This window comes from Coenobita brevimanus, chromosome 77 (assembly GCF_032717465.1).
Source record: "Coenobita brevimanus isolate Jiangsu-jjx chromosome 77, ASM3271746v2, whole genome shotgun sequence".
Classification (NCBI taxonomy): domain Eukaryota; kingdom Metazoa; phylum Arthropoda; class Malacostraca; order Decapoda; family Coenobitidae; genus Coenobita; species Coenobita brevimanus.
The window spans coordinates 21,456,120-21,472,704 of NC_137030.1; positions in this window are offsets into that span (position 1 = coordinate 21,456,120).

Genomic DNA, 16,585 nt, shown 5'->3' on the forward strand with positions numbered 1-16,585 from the left:
AGGAAAGGGTGGGCCATGGTACAAGAAAGAATTGTTTAAATTTGGGGGCGGATTCGGATTCGGATCCGGCATTGGCGGAGGTATGAGCTCTGTGAGTAGCGTCTAGTTTGTAAATCCATCCATTTCCAAATCTAACAACCACAGAGACATGCCACGTGTTCAATATCATTTGGCAGATTGTTGATAGTTCTCCTGCTTTTCTCCTTCACTGTTGCTGTTTCTGGATCCGTGTTCCCATTCGGGTCGACGGGATGTAACGCTGGTATGATGGATGGGAGGACGGAAGGATGGAATCTGTTAGTATCAACAACGGATACGCAGCATGGTGTGCATACCTGTTCAGACAGGTTCAGAGATAGGCAGACGGAAGAGCAGAAACACCGGCTTTCAAACACACACACACACACACACACACACACACACACACACACAAGCTGTCCCTCAACCCCTCCTTCTCCTCCTATCACTACAACTTTTATTCTCCGCCTCTCCTTGTTTCCTTACCCCCGCTTCTCTCTCTCTCTCTCTCTCTCCGTTGTATTCCTACTCCTCTTACCCTCCCCCTCTCACTCTCCCGCGTCTCCAACTTCTTCCTCGGTACAATAAAACTCCTTCCTTATTGTTCTTGCCGGTGGACACGCTTCAATTATTCCTTCGCCAACTTTTCACATGCAAATTTCCAGCTTCCGTTTTTGCCCCTGCCGTTCCCGGGGAACACGAGACGCAAGGCCCTGCTAAGTACATTACAGGATAGGTCTAATTTTTCCTGCTTGTAATGTGGGTATTATGCAAACCATCGAACTTTCTGTTACAACCCTATTTTGTTTTTGATAATGTTGCGAAAGTTTTGCATATCCTGAGTTTTATTTTTGGGTAAGGTTGGAGGGGTGTGGGAGGGGGGGGAGGGTGTTAAAATTTCAGCTCGTGGGTGGAATGCCATGTATCCCCCCCCCCTTTTTTTCTCTTCTTGCCCACACAGTCATGCAATTTCCTGTTATAAAACAAAATCCGGAGCCCCATTTTCTTTAGATAACTAACCTTTTCAGTCTGATGCTGTATTTATAATAATTCTTATCTCCAGAAAATTTGCTGAAGTTTAGGGTAGTCTGATCGAAATAGAATGGTTAGCTATAAACTTCGTTAACTCTTTCATTTATATAGGCTTTCCGGAAATGCATAAAAATCAGAGGCAGTAAGAATGGACCATATTACGTCATCGAAAGGAAAGGTTGATGGTGTGTGTTGCCTCACACCTATGGACACAATAGTACTAATATTCGTACTAATACTGACACTAATATGAGCATGAATAATTATACACTACATAAGAAATCAGGTGTAAGCTTAGTGACGGACAAGTTCCAATACTTTTCTTGTTAAAATATTCCCTTAATGTCGTTCACTATCTTTTGCACAATGTAATTGCCATGTTATATTCCTATTATAATTCCATTATTAATAAGTCCTTTGACAGTATTTTATGACGTGAGTTATAACGATATACAGGGTATAATTATAGTAAGGTAACAATACAAAGGGGATGAGTGTAGAGCATTTCTTTTAAAGGGGGAGAGGGGAAGAGGAAGATTCAGATTTGTCTTCCTATACAAACATCATATTGTGTGGTGTTCAGGGCCTTACTGTAGGTGGCATCGATGGCTTAGAAGCAGCACTTCCTTTGCGATTTATTCTTCTTAGTTCACCAGCGCATTGTCTTATTTGCTGCTTAAGTCATTTTAATATTGACACAGATTACAGCAACACCGCACAATACGGTACTGAGGTGCAATGGCCAGAATACACTGCTGTGGAAGAGGTGCTGCGAAATTTCAAAAAATCAAAATTACGACTCAAGAGCTCGAATATTTCCTTTCCGAGTAAGCTGTTTCTTGTGACGGTATTTTTCTTTGATTTTTTCTTGTTCTCACAGAATTAAATATTTCGGTTAAGAAACACATCTTCACGTTATTTTCCCTTATCATTCTTCCATTACTGAAATTTATGGAGATTTAGAGGGGACTTACCTATTGACGTATGAATTTTAGATACTGAATATGTCTAGGGGCGACGCTGTTTGTCTCTCATTGACAATGTTCGGAAATGAGGTGTTTTCACTTCCGTAAACCTTAACTATTTTGTCGAAGCCACGCATACCACACAACACAGCATACCACCCTCTTACATCATACCAAGCAAACCCACACACACCACACCACCTTCTTACATCACACCAAACAAGTCACCCTCCCACACACACCATGCCACCCTCTTTCACCACACCAAACAAATCACCCTCCCACACACACCATGCCACCCTCTTTCACCACACCAAACAAATCACCCTCCCACACACACCATGCCACCCTCTTTCACCACACCAAACAAATCACCTTCCCACACACACACACACCACATCAAAGCCATTAACCCCTTAGCGGCCAGTGCGAGGGATTTTGCTGGAAGGGTGCTAGGCGTACCGCCCTTCGCCTGTCGGCTCATAGTCGCGAAGCTCATAGGTCCCTACCCCGGGATTCCCTTTTTATTGAATTTTGAAAATGCCCAGTTCCGTTCCATATCGGGGACGCGGGGCGCAAAGAGGTTGACCGAGGGGTCCTGAAGCTCCCACATCTACTGCTTTTGTATTCGTTTATTTATTTATTTATTTATTTTTGTTACGTATTCCTCAGTAATGCGGCGCGTAACTATAGCCTTATATTAGCCTGTCGCTGCCTCCTGCCTCCACCTTACCCACTTCAGCCCGAGAACGTAACTGAGTTTAGGAAAGAGCCCTAGGAATGGAGTGGTTCCAAATTTCTCCCTTGCGTTTTTAGAGAGTGTAAGAATATAACAGTAACTGGGCTTTTTATCGTATTCTAAAGAGCTTTGTAGATTTTGGCCTTTCTCTCGTCTAGTCTGACCAAGGCTAGCCAGCACCTTTTCCTTAGCGATTAATTTTTTAAATTTGGTTATATAATATTCTTTGTGTACGTTATTTATGCAGTGTATGGCGATACTGGAAAGGTTTAATAGCACAGAATAGGGCAGTAAGATGTAATAAACAAAATAAGTCGTTTAGGAAAAAGTGTTAGGGAGCATCCTTAGCCGACGAGGATACGAGACCTTTTGTGACATTCTTTATTCTTCACATTGCACCTCGTGGCCTCCTCCTGTGCTACCATTGCCAAGCGTTGTTGATATTAACACAACATCAATAAAGCGAGAGAATGTTAGCGCGTTGTATGGGAAAGTAAATAGCTAGGAAAAGAGGTGCTTCTTTGCCTCAAAAACCTCTTAATGCGACCTGTTGTCCTGCTGCAACAGTTGAGCGTACGACATGAGACTGATGAAGCATATGATCACATATTTTTCTTTCTTTTTCTTACTTTTTTTTTTTTCTTAACATACGATCTCCCCCGTCCCCTCTTTCCCACGCCATCTACTCCCAACTGTATTTTCTCTTCCTATCGTTATCCAGCGCCTTAATGACACCCATGAACTTCTTTCTTGATTTCTTCTTGTCCTTTCCCTGTCGTGGTGAGACCTAGAATGGCACCCATGGGACGTTTTCATGTGTGTGTGTGTGTGTGTGTGTGTGTGTGTGTGTAGCAGGTGGCAATACTAATTTAATTTTTGTGTCTTGATCTTCACTATAAAGAAACTAATATATTTTTTTCTTCATGATGGCGTAACAGGTAACAATATCTAGAAGATTCTTCCCCATTATGTCTATGTTTGTTTTTTTTAATTTTGGTGCAGTAATGATTTTTTCTTCTCCTTACCTTCACCCCTTGTTTGTCGTTTTAGTTCCTCTTTTCCCATCTGCTTTTAATTTTTTGCGTCATTACTTATCTCTTACAACCATATTCAGGTGGCGTACTATGTGGTGAAATCCCTGTGTTTTTCCCCTTTTGTCCTGATCCATTGTTCGCTTTGTTTTCCCTTTGCCGTGGTGGTGTAGCGCGGAACGGCAAGTATTTGTTACCCTGTCGCAACCTCCCTACTGGCCCCCTCCTCGCCCGCTTAAAACCTGTTCAGCTCGAATGAAAATCAGAGTAAAGTACAATCTCTCTCTCTCTCTCTCTCTCTCTCTCTCTCTCTCTCTCTCTCTCTCTCTCTGTTTCTTCCAGTTTGCATGAAGATAAGAGTTAAGTACAATAATCTGTGTGTGTGTGTGTGTGTGTGTGTGTGTGTGTGTGTGTGTGTGTGTGTGTGTGTGTGTGTGTGTGTGTCGTGGGTCGTATTCTCCCATGTTAATGACGCTCTGTAGCCCATCAGCATCTCTCGTACCAGTTTATTTCTCTATCTGACACGTAAATATATCCTTTAGCAATGACCTTTAATCTCCAGTGGCAGTCCCCCATTTTAGGGGAGATTTAAAAATAGAAACATAGACCAGAACTGTTAAGGTTAAACATACAGAATAAATCGCTAAGGAAGGGGTGTTAGAGAACCTACAAATCCATATAAATTTTAAAGAGATATAAAGGTCAAAGTTGTGAATAAGATGAAATGTGTAAAATAAATCCCTAAGAAATACGTGTCAGAAAGCCTACTAATCTATGTCTATTAAAGCGATCTGAAAAGCTTAGACGAGAATATTAATGTGAAAGAAACAAAGCAAGTCGTTAAGAAAGAGGTGCTGGAAGGCCTACCAATCTGCATCATGGTATTAGAAAGAACTAAAAGGAACAGAGATGAATATTACAGTGAAAAGATACAAAATAAATGGCTAAGAAACAGGTGCTAGATTGCACTCCTATTCTAGCAGAGAGCCCCCTGGCCCCATGGTCTTGTAAAGTAGTTAAGTAAAGTACTGTCGACCCTCATGCTTCTCCCTCCACGGACTTTGAAAATCACGTGTGGCGAATCCTCAGTAACCCAGACTTATGACACTGATATATGGCCTAAGAAAGTCATCACTGTTGGTTGTTGCTGATTCACTACAATGATTTTCAAAGCCCGTGGAGAGGGAGGTAAGAGAGGCGACAGGAGTTTTGTTGTCGAACGTACTGTGCCGGTATGTAAGGAAAGCTGTCACATCACTTCTTGGTGCGAGTGTACATTATCCTGTTGCCGACTCCCCCAGCCCCTTTCCAGCTCAAGGAGGACCCAGCAGCATCCCAGGATGTTAAGAGATAAGTTAACACAACACAATATCCTCATTTTCGTGAATCACGGAGTTATGGACAGTCAAGTTGCTTCGTTGAGAGCATTTACAAAAGAGAAAACCAGGAGAAAACTTATCGTGTCTGCATGTATATGGAAGTTGTGAGAGACATCTAGAGGCAGGCAGGCAGGGGATGGGACGGAGGGAGGGAGAGCGAGGGAGGGGAAAAATAAGATGGCAAGGAGGGTGAAAGCGATAGGGAAGAAAAAGAGGGACATAGGTTAAAAAGGGTGAGGAGAGATGAAGGGTAGGAGAGTGAGAGGACTCTCAGGGGAGTGGAGAGGAAGGCAGGAAATGGAGGATGGGAAGTGTGAGAAAGTGGATGAGAGAAGAGACAGGAAGGTATGGAGGGGCAGAGTGTTAAAGGTGGAGAGAAAGAGTCTGGGGGAGGTAAGGAAAAGTGAAAGAGAGACAGGAAAGGAGGAAGGGACGGAGAGAGAGGAGCAGAGAGGGAGGAAAAATAGAGAGAGTAGAAAGGTTAGGCAGGGAAAAAGGAAGGGGAATGACAGTAGGAGACAAGGAGGAGAGAGAGGTACGGGAGAAAGGAAGTTGGAAAGCTGGAGAGAGGTGAGTAGGGGGAGGGAGCAGTGTAGGGAAAGGAAGGAGGAGACGTGGGAGAGAAAGAGATGGAAGGAGGAAGGGAGGGGTGGTAGGGAGGGAGAGGAGAGGAGGAAGACACAGGAGAGGAGGAAGAGACAGCAATAGGGGAGAGTTGTACCCGAGGAGTATAGAGGGAGATAAACAGGCTAAAATGAGAGGGAGAAGAGAGGAAAGGACAGAGCTCTCCATATGAAGAAGAGAGGGACACAGACAGAGAAAAAGAAACAGGGTACAAAAGATGAGGTGATGAGGATGGTTGTGAGGCAGATAGAAATAAAATAAAAGAGGAGAGGAGGAGACTGAGGGGCAGTAGCACAAGGAAAGGTAAGAGGAAAGAGAGAGTGGGAAGAGGGAAAGAGGGAGTGAGGCAACGAGAGAGGAGGGAGGGAGGATACATTCATAGAGGGAAGAGAGAGAAAGAAACGTGTGGAGAGAGAGGACGAAAAAGGTAGATAAGGAGAGAGGAAAAAGAGGGTGAAAGAGTTTGGAGAGGGGTAAAAGAAAAAGTGAAGCGGGAGAGAGGGAAGCAGAGGGGAAAGGAGACTGAGAAAGAACGAGTAGCATTGAGAGTAAGATGAGTGATGGAGGGAAGACAGAGGAAGGCAAGTAGGAGGGAGGGAGAGAGAGAGAGGAAGGGAGGCAAGGGGAGATGAAGGAGGAAGAGAGCGAAAAGAATATGAGAGAAGAGGTAGAAAACTGAATCACTGGTTTCTCAAATTTCCTTTCACTCTGTAAAAGAATAAGATAGGTGATAAAAAGGGAGAAGCGTAACTACAGAACACAAGCTTAAAAAGGCATCTTGCAGTCAAACAATACAAGAGAAAAGGACACCTCAGATCACTGACATTGAAAGTTTCGTTATGAGGTACTTTACTCTAGCATCAAATAAGATAAAATTATAACAAGACGACTTCTCATTACACTGGCTTGCAGTATTCCGTCCAGGTCCCTCTCATACAGTAGGAGAAATATAGAATATCAAAATACTTCAGTTTAGACCATATAAGAAAGAGTAGTTGAAATAAAATATAAAACTAATCATTTCCCAGTTCACTGGGATTCAAATTTCACTCCAGATGCTGTAATCACGGATCAGCAGGAAAAAAAACACTAAAAAGGGACGGCTGTTTCAGTTGAGTGAATTTACATAATTCCCTCCATTAAAAAAAAAAACTCCTTCACTTGGTTTACAAAATTCTCTCCACGTGCCGTCTTCTCCGTGGCCTCCTTCAGGTCCCAAAGGAAACTGCAGGAGTGATTTATTCTCGGCTCTTACGAGGAACCTTATGATTCCTGCCTTTTTCTTGCTCCTCCCTGCTCCACTGCCGACCCCTCTGCCTCCTCTTATCCTTGCCTCCTTCCCTACCTACCCCTCTGCCTCCTCTTATCCTTGCCTTCATGCCTACCTACCCCTCTGCTTCCTCTTATCCTTGCCTCCCTCCCTACCTACCCCTCTGATTCCTCTTATCCTTACCCTTCTCTTTACCTACTCCTGTGGCTCATCTTGTCCTTGTCCTCTTCCTTACCTACCCCTCTGCCTCCTCTTACCCTTGCCTCCGTCCTTACCTATCTACCCCTCTGCCACCTCTTATCCTTGTCTCCCTCCCAACCTACCCCTGTGCCACCTCTTATCCTTGCCTTCCTCCCTATCTACCTCCCTGCTATATCTCATCCTTGCTTCCTTCCCTACCTACCTCTCTGCTACCCCTTTTCTTAGCCTTCCTCCCTACCCAGCTCTCTGCCATCTCTTATCCTTGGGCTCTTCCCTACCTACCCCTCTGCCACCTCTGATCCTTGACTCCTTCCCTGCCTCTCTCCTTGACTGTCTTCTGTTACCCCTTATTCTTCCGTCCCTCTCTGCCTTCTCCCTAAGTCTCCCTCTTCGTATAAATCTGTCTCTCTCTCTCTCCTTGTCCATGTCTGTCCTAGTGTCTTCACCTCTCCCTGCGTGTCTCTTCCTGCATGTTTCTCTGCCACCTTTCACCTCTGCCCTCTTTCCTGCCTCATTTTTTGTGGGTCCTTACAAGGGATCTTATGAACCAAGCAGTTTTCTTGTGCCTAAGGGTTTTAGATTCTACCCCTCTGTCTGCATAACTACCTGTCTCCCTGACTCTGTCCTCCTGCCTGCCTCCCTGCCCTCTTCTTGCTCTTGCCAGTATTACTGCTGCCTGCCTTTCTCCCTGCCTGCCTCTCACCCTGCCCCTCTGCCTTCCTGCTTTTCCTCTCTCCTACTTACTCCTCTGCTTACATCCTTGCCACGTCTCTTTCGTCGCCGCCCTCTTCAGGTCCCAAGGGAAGCTAAGGTGTGATTTATTCTGGAGCATTACGATGGACCTATGACCAAAAGAGTCCTTGATGTTGTGCCTTCCTGCCTTACTATCTACCTTTCTGCCTGCTACCTCTTACCCTGATTACCTCCTTTCCTGCCTGCTTGTCTGCCTCATTGCCTTCATTTATCACTACTTATGTCTGCCTAACTTACTGATTACTTACCACTCCCTATGTCCTTCTCACTGCTGGTCTGCCTCCCTTCCTACCCCCCTCTCTCTGCATATCTCTGTCGTTTCCTCTAATCCCCTTTAAGTCCCTGCCTACCTGCCTGGCATCCCCTCTAACTGCACTTCCTCTTGCTTCTCTTCCTGCCTGCCTTACTGGCTCCCTATGCCTACCTCTTTCTATACGTACCTCTCGAACTCTCCTCCTATATAGTTGGATAAATTTCTTCCTCTCTTCCTCCCCCTCCCGCCTAACACTCGGCCCCTCTCTCTCCTCCTACCTTATCCCTACCTTCCTCCCAGGCTGTCCCTCTTTCTGCTACCTCTTATCCAAGCCAACCTCCCTGCCCTTTTCCGGTGTGGAAGGAGCAAGCAGGAAATAATGTCATTGAATAGGAGGGTTGATAATGAAAAGATATACGTCCTCATGCTGAAAGGGTTAACCACGTAAAACTACACCATCTTGGGTTAAAATAGCACTTCTTGAAATTACCTGCACTTGCGGTCGACGGGTCTGCTCGGCCAGGCTGATCGGGGTAAAGTAAAAACCACAACAACCTACTCGTGCAAGTGGGTAGTGGATCTGTTACCTCATTATGATGATCTATATTTGCTTTATCTCCATCTGACTTTATTAATCCCAGCAATCCAGTGACGTATATTTCCTTTTACTTCTTCTATTCTAGTAGGATTAAGGTGCTCTAGCCACATGTGGCCTGTAAGGGTTTACATGCTATGGCTGGTGGAGTTTATTGCCCACATAATGTCACCCAGGGGAAGCACAACTGGCCACTCCCACTTTCACCTTAAATGTTGGGACTAAGTAGCCTAGCCCCGGCCCCCAGCGCATTTGAGAGACGATAAAAGAGAGGACAGTGATAATAATTACCTCCAGCCAATTGCTTCCCCCAACTCAGAAGCGATGACTCCTCTATGGATCTTATTCACACAATGAATTAGCTAACTGAGAAGACCACGGAACATGCTAAATCTCTTTGATTAGCGTTTGTGGACTGTGATAAGGCCCATGAGTCGGTAGAACATACAGCAACTTTTAACTCACTATGTGGTCAGGGAAAAAAGGTACATATTATTAGGGTCCTCCAAAGCACCTAAGGAAAGTTAATGTAACAATAAGGTTAATGGGGAAAAAAATACAAAGATCGAGACCGAAGGGGGTGAGGCAGACAATTCATGAAGGTGTTTACAGAAATTTCAGAAGGTGATTTTGATTAGCACTGTTAGAATGATCAATATGGAAAAAACTCTAACATGAACTAAGAACATTTGATCCCTTTAAATATTATAGATGATATTTTTCTGATAAAAATAAATAAAAAAAAAAAAAATGCTGAATAGTCTCAGTATACTGTAGTTTTGAAGTAGGTTCGGTGATGGACGGGGGTTACACTAACAGCTATTCACTGTTATTGTTTTACGCCCAGAGTTGTCATAAAAATGAATGATAAAGTTCTTGAAAGTTGTGGGGTTCAAGTACGCTCTGACAGAATGCCACATTATGTTTTATATATATATAAATATATATATATATATATATATATATATATATATATATATATATATATATATATAATTATGAGTGTGTTGTCCCTAATGATTGGCTGAAGAGTGTAATTGTAAATGTGTATAAAGGGAAGGGTGATGCTCAGGAAAGAGGAAATTATAGAGGTATAAAGCTTTCATCCAGAAAATGAAGGTAATGGAGAGAGTTTTTGAAGGTATGATTAGAGAAAGAGTGAATATTGATGAGATGCAGTTTGGGTTTATGCCAGCTAGGGGGACCACTGATGCCATATTCGTTGTTCGACAGCTTCAGGAAAAATATATTGGTAAGAAAGGGGATCTGTATTTTGTTTTTGTTGATTTGGAAAAGGCCTTTGACAGAGTCCCTAGAGAGGTGGTGAAGTGGGCAATGAGAAAGCTTGGCTTGGAGGAGTGCCTGGGTAGGGTGGTTATGGCTATGTATGTAGGTGCTCGCACCCAGGTAAAAGTGAATGGAGATTTGAGTGATGAGTTTTCCTTGAACGTTGGTGTGCATCAGGGGTCAGTTTTGAGTCTCATGTTGTTTATCATGGTACTTGAAGCCCTCTCACTTGACTTCAGAAATGGACTCCCGTGGGATATGTTGTATGCTGATAATTTGGTGTTGACTGCAGAGAACGAAAGGGAGGCGGAGGAAAGATTTAGGAGGTGGAGAGATGGTATGGGGCATTAGGGCTTAAGAATAAATGCAGGTAAAAAAAAAAAAAAATGATGATATCTAGGGTTGTTGACGATACTGTCAAAGACGAGGGAGAGTGGCCATGTGCAGTTTGTCACAAGGGTGTGGAAAGTAATTCCATCTTGTACGATGTTTGTGATAAATGGATGCACAAGAGATGTAGTGGTATCAGAGGTAGACTGCAAGATAGCCTAATGCTGATTTTATTTGTACGACGTGTCGGGGAGAGCAGGTGGAGATTGTCAGGCGTGAAAGGACTGAACTTGCTGGTGAATCTCTTGAGTGTGCGGAAGTTTTGTTATTTGGGAGACATGTTGTGTGCTGGAGGTAAGGCTGGAGCTAGCTCTGTGACTGGGGTGAGAAGTGGTTGGAAGAAGCTCAGGGAGCTGTTGCCTCTCCTGACATTGAGAGGACTCTCCCTACGTGCTATGGGGTCTTTGTATGCAGCATGTGTTAGGAGTGTAATGTTGTATGGTAGTGAGACCTGGGCAGCAAAGGAGGAGGATATTTGCAGGCTCAGATGTACAGAAATGACAATGATTAGGTGGATGTGTAGTGCGTCCCTACGTACAAGGTTTGGGGGGGCTGGGTTTATGATGGAAGAGTAGAGAGGTAGGATGGGACTGGAGTGGTGATGTGATGAGAAGTAGGTTCTCCACTTGGTCCTGGTTGTGGGTCATCTGGTGCCTTTTGTTCACGCCATACACGGTAATGATCCAATGAGCAGTCCTGGCTCTCCAGGGCACCCAGGGCAATGGTATGCAGTGTTCTTCCTTTTGGGGTAACACACACGACATCTCTTTTGCCTTACCTTTTCAAAACGCACAAACTGGTGTGTGTCACTTGGCACTTCAACCCTTGCACTTACAGTTTTCTGGGTTTTATATATATCCCCTGTGGCGGGGGGAACACAACCTGGCCGCACTATGGGGTGGTACTACTACTCTGCGGCCAGGTTGTGTTAGGAAGAATACTGCCACCGTATTCCCTGCGTGTCGTAAAAGGCGACTAAAAGGGGCGGGGTGAGGGGACTAGAGACCCCCTCCTCTGTTTTTTAGTTCCTAAAAAGAGACAGGCCAGAGAAAGGGAAGGGGGATGGAGTTATCCCCGTACCCTGAAGATTGGGTCTATGAATGTGCGTGGATGTAGTACGATTGAGGCTAAAAGGGAGGAGATTGGGAGAATGTTTGTGAGAAGAAAGTTGGATGTGTTAGCTTTGAGTGAAACGAAGATGAGAGGGAAGGGGGAATCTATGTTTGGAAGTGTGAATGGAAGATTGTCAGGTGTTGATAGAGGGAGGGCAAGAGAAGGTGTGGCCTTGTTAGTGAGTCCGGAAGTACAGCAATGTGTGATTGAATGGAAGGAGGTGTCATCGAGATTGATGTGGGTGAAAGCGAAATTTGAACGTGAGTTGTGGGTGTTTGTGAGTGCATATGGGCCTGGTAGTGAAAGGGATGAACAAGAGAGGGAGTCTTTCTGGAATGATGTTGATGAGTGTCTGCAGAGTTTTGGAGCGAATGTGAATGTGGTAATGATGGGAGATCTGAATGCTAGAGTGGGAAATGTAGCCGTTGAAGGCGTAGTTGGTAGGCATGGTGTGCCTGGAAGAAGATAAAATGGGGAACAAATGATAGCGATGTGTGTTGAGCGAGATATGGTGATTGGGAATACGCTGTTTGAGAAGAAAGATATTTATAAGTATACATGGGTGAGACAGGAGGGTGGAAGGGTTGTTGATAGAGCTTTGATGGACTATGTGGTTGTGTCTAGGAATGTAATAGAAAGATTGTTGGATGTGAGAGATCTGAGAGGGGAGGGTGGAGGTATGTCTGACCACTACCTGGTGGAGGGAAAGTTAAGAGTAGGTAAGAGATGGGTGAGAGCTAGGAGGGTTAGGTGTGGCAGGGAGGTTTTGAAAGTGAGTGAGTTGGATAAAAGAGAGAAAAAGATAGAGTATCAGGAGAAATTGAAAGATAAGTGGAACGCAGTGAAAGATCGGGAAAATGGCAGCGTGGAGGAGGAATGGCAGTTGTTTAAGAGTGCTCTGGTGGGGCATGCAGAAGAGGTGTGTGGTGTGAGACGTGTGGGTGGTGGTGTAAGAAAAGGAAGTGAATGGTGGTGTGAGGAAGTAAGTATGGCTGTGGCTGAGAAGAGACGTGCATATGAAGTGTGGCTGCAGAGGAAGGATAAGATGTCACATGAAAGGTATAAGGAAAAGAGGAATAGAGCGAGAAGGGCTGTGCGTGATGCTAAAGTGGCAGCAGATGAGAGGTGGGGTAGGCGGCTGGCAGAGAATTTTCAAAAGAATAGGAAAAAGTTTTGGAAGGAGGTGAAAAGGGTGCGAAAGGGAGAGTCTGGGAAGGAAGAACGAGTAAAATCAGAGGATGGAAGGATGTTAATTGAAATGGATGCAGTAAGGAAGAGATGGGCAGAGTATTTTGAAAGATTGTTAAATGTAGAGGAGGAAGGGGTGGCTGAGATTGTGGCGGATGGAAGGGTGCAAGGAATGAATGTGTTGCGAGAGTTAAATGATTCTTTGATCACGAAGGAGGAAGTGGAGAAGGCAGTAAAGGAGATGAAAACAGGGCAAGCTGCAGGTATGGATGGGTGTGCTGTGGAATGCCTGAAGGGTGGTGGAGTGACTATTGTTGACTGGTTAGTAAGAGTGTTGAATGTGTGCTTTGAGAAAGGTATGGTGCCAATTGACTGGGCAAGTGCTTGTGTGGTCCCGTTGTATAAAGGCAAGGGTGATAAGTATGAATGTACTAGCTTTAGGGGTATAAGTCTGTTGAGTGTTGTAGGTAAGGTGTATGGTAGAGTGTTAATTATGAGAATTAGAGAGTGTATAGAGGGAGTGATTGATGATGAGCAGTGTGGCTTTAGGAGAGGGAAGGGATGCGTTGATCAGGTGTTTGCTGTGAGACAAGTGTGTGAAAAGTATTTAGCGAAAGGCAAGGATGTGTTTTGGACATTTATGGATTTAGAGAAAGCGTATGATAGAATTGATAGAGTGGCTTTGTGGACTGTTTTAAGATTGTATGGACTTGATGGTAGGTTACTAAAAGGGGTGAAAAGTTTTTATGTAAATAGTAGAGCGTGTGTAAGAGTGGGAAATGCTGTGAGTGATTGGTTTCCCGTGAGAGTGGGGCTGCGACAGGGATGTGTGATGTCTCCTTGGTTGTTTAATATTTACATGGATGGTGTTGTAAGGGAGGTGAATGCAAGAGTTTTAGGTGGAGGTCTGAGTCTGGTGAATGTTGATGGTGGAGAGTGGAATCTGAAGCAGCTGCTGTTTGCAGATGATACTGCACTGGTGACTGATTCAGAGGAGAGATTGAGACAGTTGGTAGAGGAGTTTGGAAGGGTGTGTGAAAGGAGGAAATTGAAAGTAAATGAGAATAAGAGTAAAGTGATGAAGTGTACGAGGTTGGTAGATGGTACGGGGATGAATATAGTTTTGAATGGTGAGTTGCTTGAGGAGGTAGACTGTTTTAAATATCTAGGGTCACATGTTGCTGTGGATGGAAGAATAGATGCAGAAGTGAAGTTTAGAATAAATGAAGTAGGAAAGGTGCAGGGAGGAATGAAAAAAGTGTTTAAATGTCATTCGCTTAGAATGGATGTAAAGAGAAGGCTGTATGAGGGTGTTGTGGTACCGACTGCATTATATGGGGCTGAAACATGGAATATGGGTGTAGCAGAGAGGAAAAGTTTGAATGTAATGGAAAGGAGGTGTCTGAGGAGTATGTGTGGAGTAACGCGTATGGATTGGGTGCGAAATAATGAAGTGCGAAGGAGAGCTGGAGTTGTTCGGGAGATGGCTGGTAGAGTTGAGCAGAGGGTGTTGCGATGGTTTGGGCATATGGAGAGAATGGATAATGAGCGATTGGTGAGAAAGATAACTAGATCTGATGTGAGAGGTGTAAGGCTGAGAGGAAGACCACGAATAGGATGGATGGACAGCGTGAAGATGCGAGAGGGATGTCTGTTGAGCAAGGAAGAGTGGCTGTGCATGACAGAAATAAATGGAGAGAAATTGTGAACGAATAAGTGATGATGCAGCACTGAGGGGATATTCTCCCGCATTTGGTCTGATCAGCTGGTCAGGTCAGGTGCGGGTAAGGGGATGGGTCTGTTATGATGTGGCAGGGGTAAACCAGTTCTGCTGTCGGGCCCTGCTGCAGATGTCACTGATTGCACTGTGCAGTTGACCCTTGTGCGGTGTGGTGCAGTGAGGATCTGTCCGTTCTCCCCTTTGAGGCTTAGATACCAATGAATGTGTTTGAATGGATGAGTAAATGGGGAGTGTGTCGTCCTGTCTCGGCTACCTCCTTTTCCTTGGGGGAAGCAGCCTAGGTATATAATAGATAGATAGATAGATATATATCCAATACAATTGCTGCACCCAAGCTATGTTAATTTAGCACTTGATAGCTTGTGTCCAAAATGAACTGCAGGAAGTCATCACTGTACTCTGTAGTAGCTCGCAATGCAATATGTCCATTGAGCATCACACGTAACATAAAATGAATGCATGTTTTCTTGAACCATGCAAGACTTCTTATTTGATTCATATGGTTCAAGCAACTGACTAGCAAGATCTACACTACCCATCATCTCATTGTACCCTTCTATATGCAGTGGCTTATTCATAAAAACTGTCTTAATTCCAAAGTATGTTTTAGATTTCTCAACTAATTCTGCATCATACTTTGTGGTTAGCACAGTTACCTCCTTCTTATCCTGCCACTTCACAAGCAATGTATTTCCTTTCCTTGCAAACAAAGATTGATTTCTTTCTATCTTGTACAACTGTCTTTGGTGGGCCTCTCACACTTCTTACAACACCAGTCAGCGTTGTCTGACGTCGCTTCGGGTATTCACTCAATCTCAGACTCGTGTATCAATTGTCTGTCACGACATGACATCCAGTATCAAGTAAATCCTTCATCATGTGTACAACGATTTTCTCTAACACTGGCAAGGGTGCTGCAGCAAGATCTGTCATACCAAACGTATCTTTACCATAATATATTTCAAAATTCCATGAGTACGCACTCCACTCCTTATCAGATGGACACAGAACAAATGCTTTTATCCCAAATCTTGCACGTTTTGTCGTGATGAACTGTCTGAAGCCAAGACAACCTTTCCATAAAATTAGGGCATCATCAACTGCTACATGTTTATGTGGCCTCATCAGTGACTGACTTCTGTCTCTTAGCAAATCTAAGTATGGCTCAATCCTTGTACCAGCTTGGTTTTTCACTACTGTGGATGGGGGAGAGAACCTCAAAAATTTCAAAATACTAAAGAATCTGCCTCTGCTCATGACCTATTTGCAGAAAATAGGCGGCCCTGTATATATACCACCTTTGGTCCAATTATCATTTGTGGTATATAGTTTAGTCATGGCCATTCCCATTACAAGACCAAGAAACGTGTGCATTTCATCCTGTGTAACCTTGCGCCATTTCAGTCCATTGATTTTCCCATTTTTCTGGCGATTGTCTCTGAAAAAAAAAAAAAAAAAAAAATCTTTTTCATTACACCACTCACTAAGAGAGGATATTACCTCACGGTCAAAAAAGTATTTGAAAGCATCTCCAGGTGTTGTACAGGGTGAGGGACCTAGCGCAGGATTTATGCCTGAGAATTGTGCAGTGAAGTGTGGCTTTTCTTCTGGCCTCTCACCATTGAACATGTCTGACACCAAGCACCAGCCTCCATTCACGACACGTTCCTCAATATCACTTATTTCGTCACTTATTTCATTGCTTGAGAGGTCGTCATCACTCTCAGATCCACCATCATCTGGTATGAATTCTTCACCAGAACTATCACTGAGCTCCTCCGCCATGTTGAGAAAAAAACAGCAAAAAAAAAAAAAAAAAAAACTACAGAAAAAACAGTTCGACACCTCTCCCGCTGACTACAAAAAGCAACTGATTGGTAGGGCTGGCTGGCAGCTGGCTGATAGACGTCACAGAGTCCCTAACCAAGAGTGCCATGTGATTGGACGAGACCGAAAAGGGGAGGAGCTAAAACTGGGCTAAGAGGTGTGTTCCGCAATCTATCAAT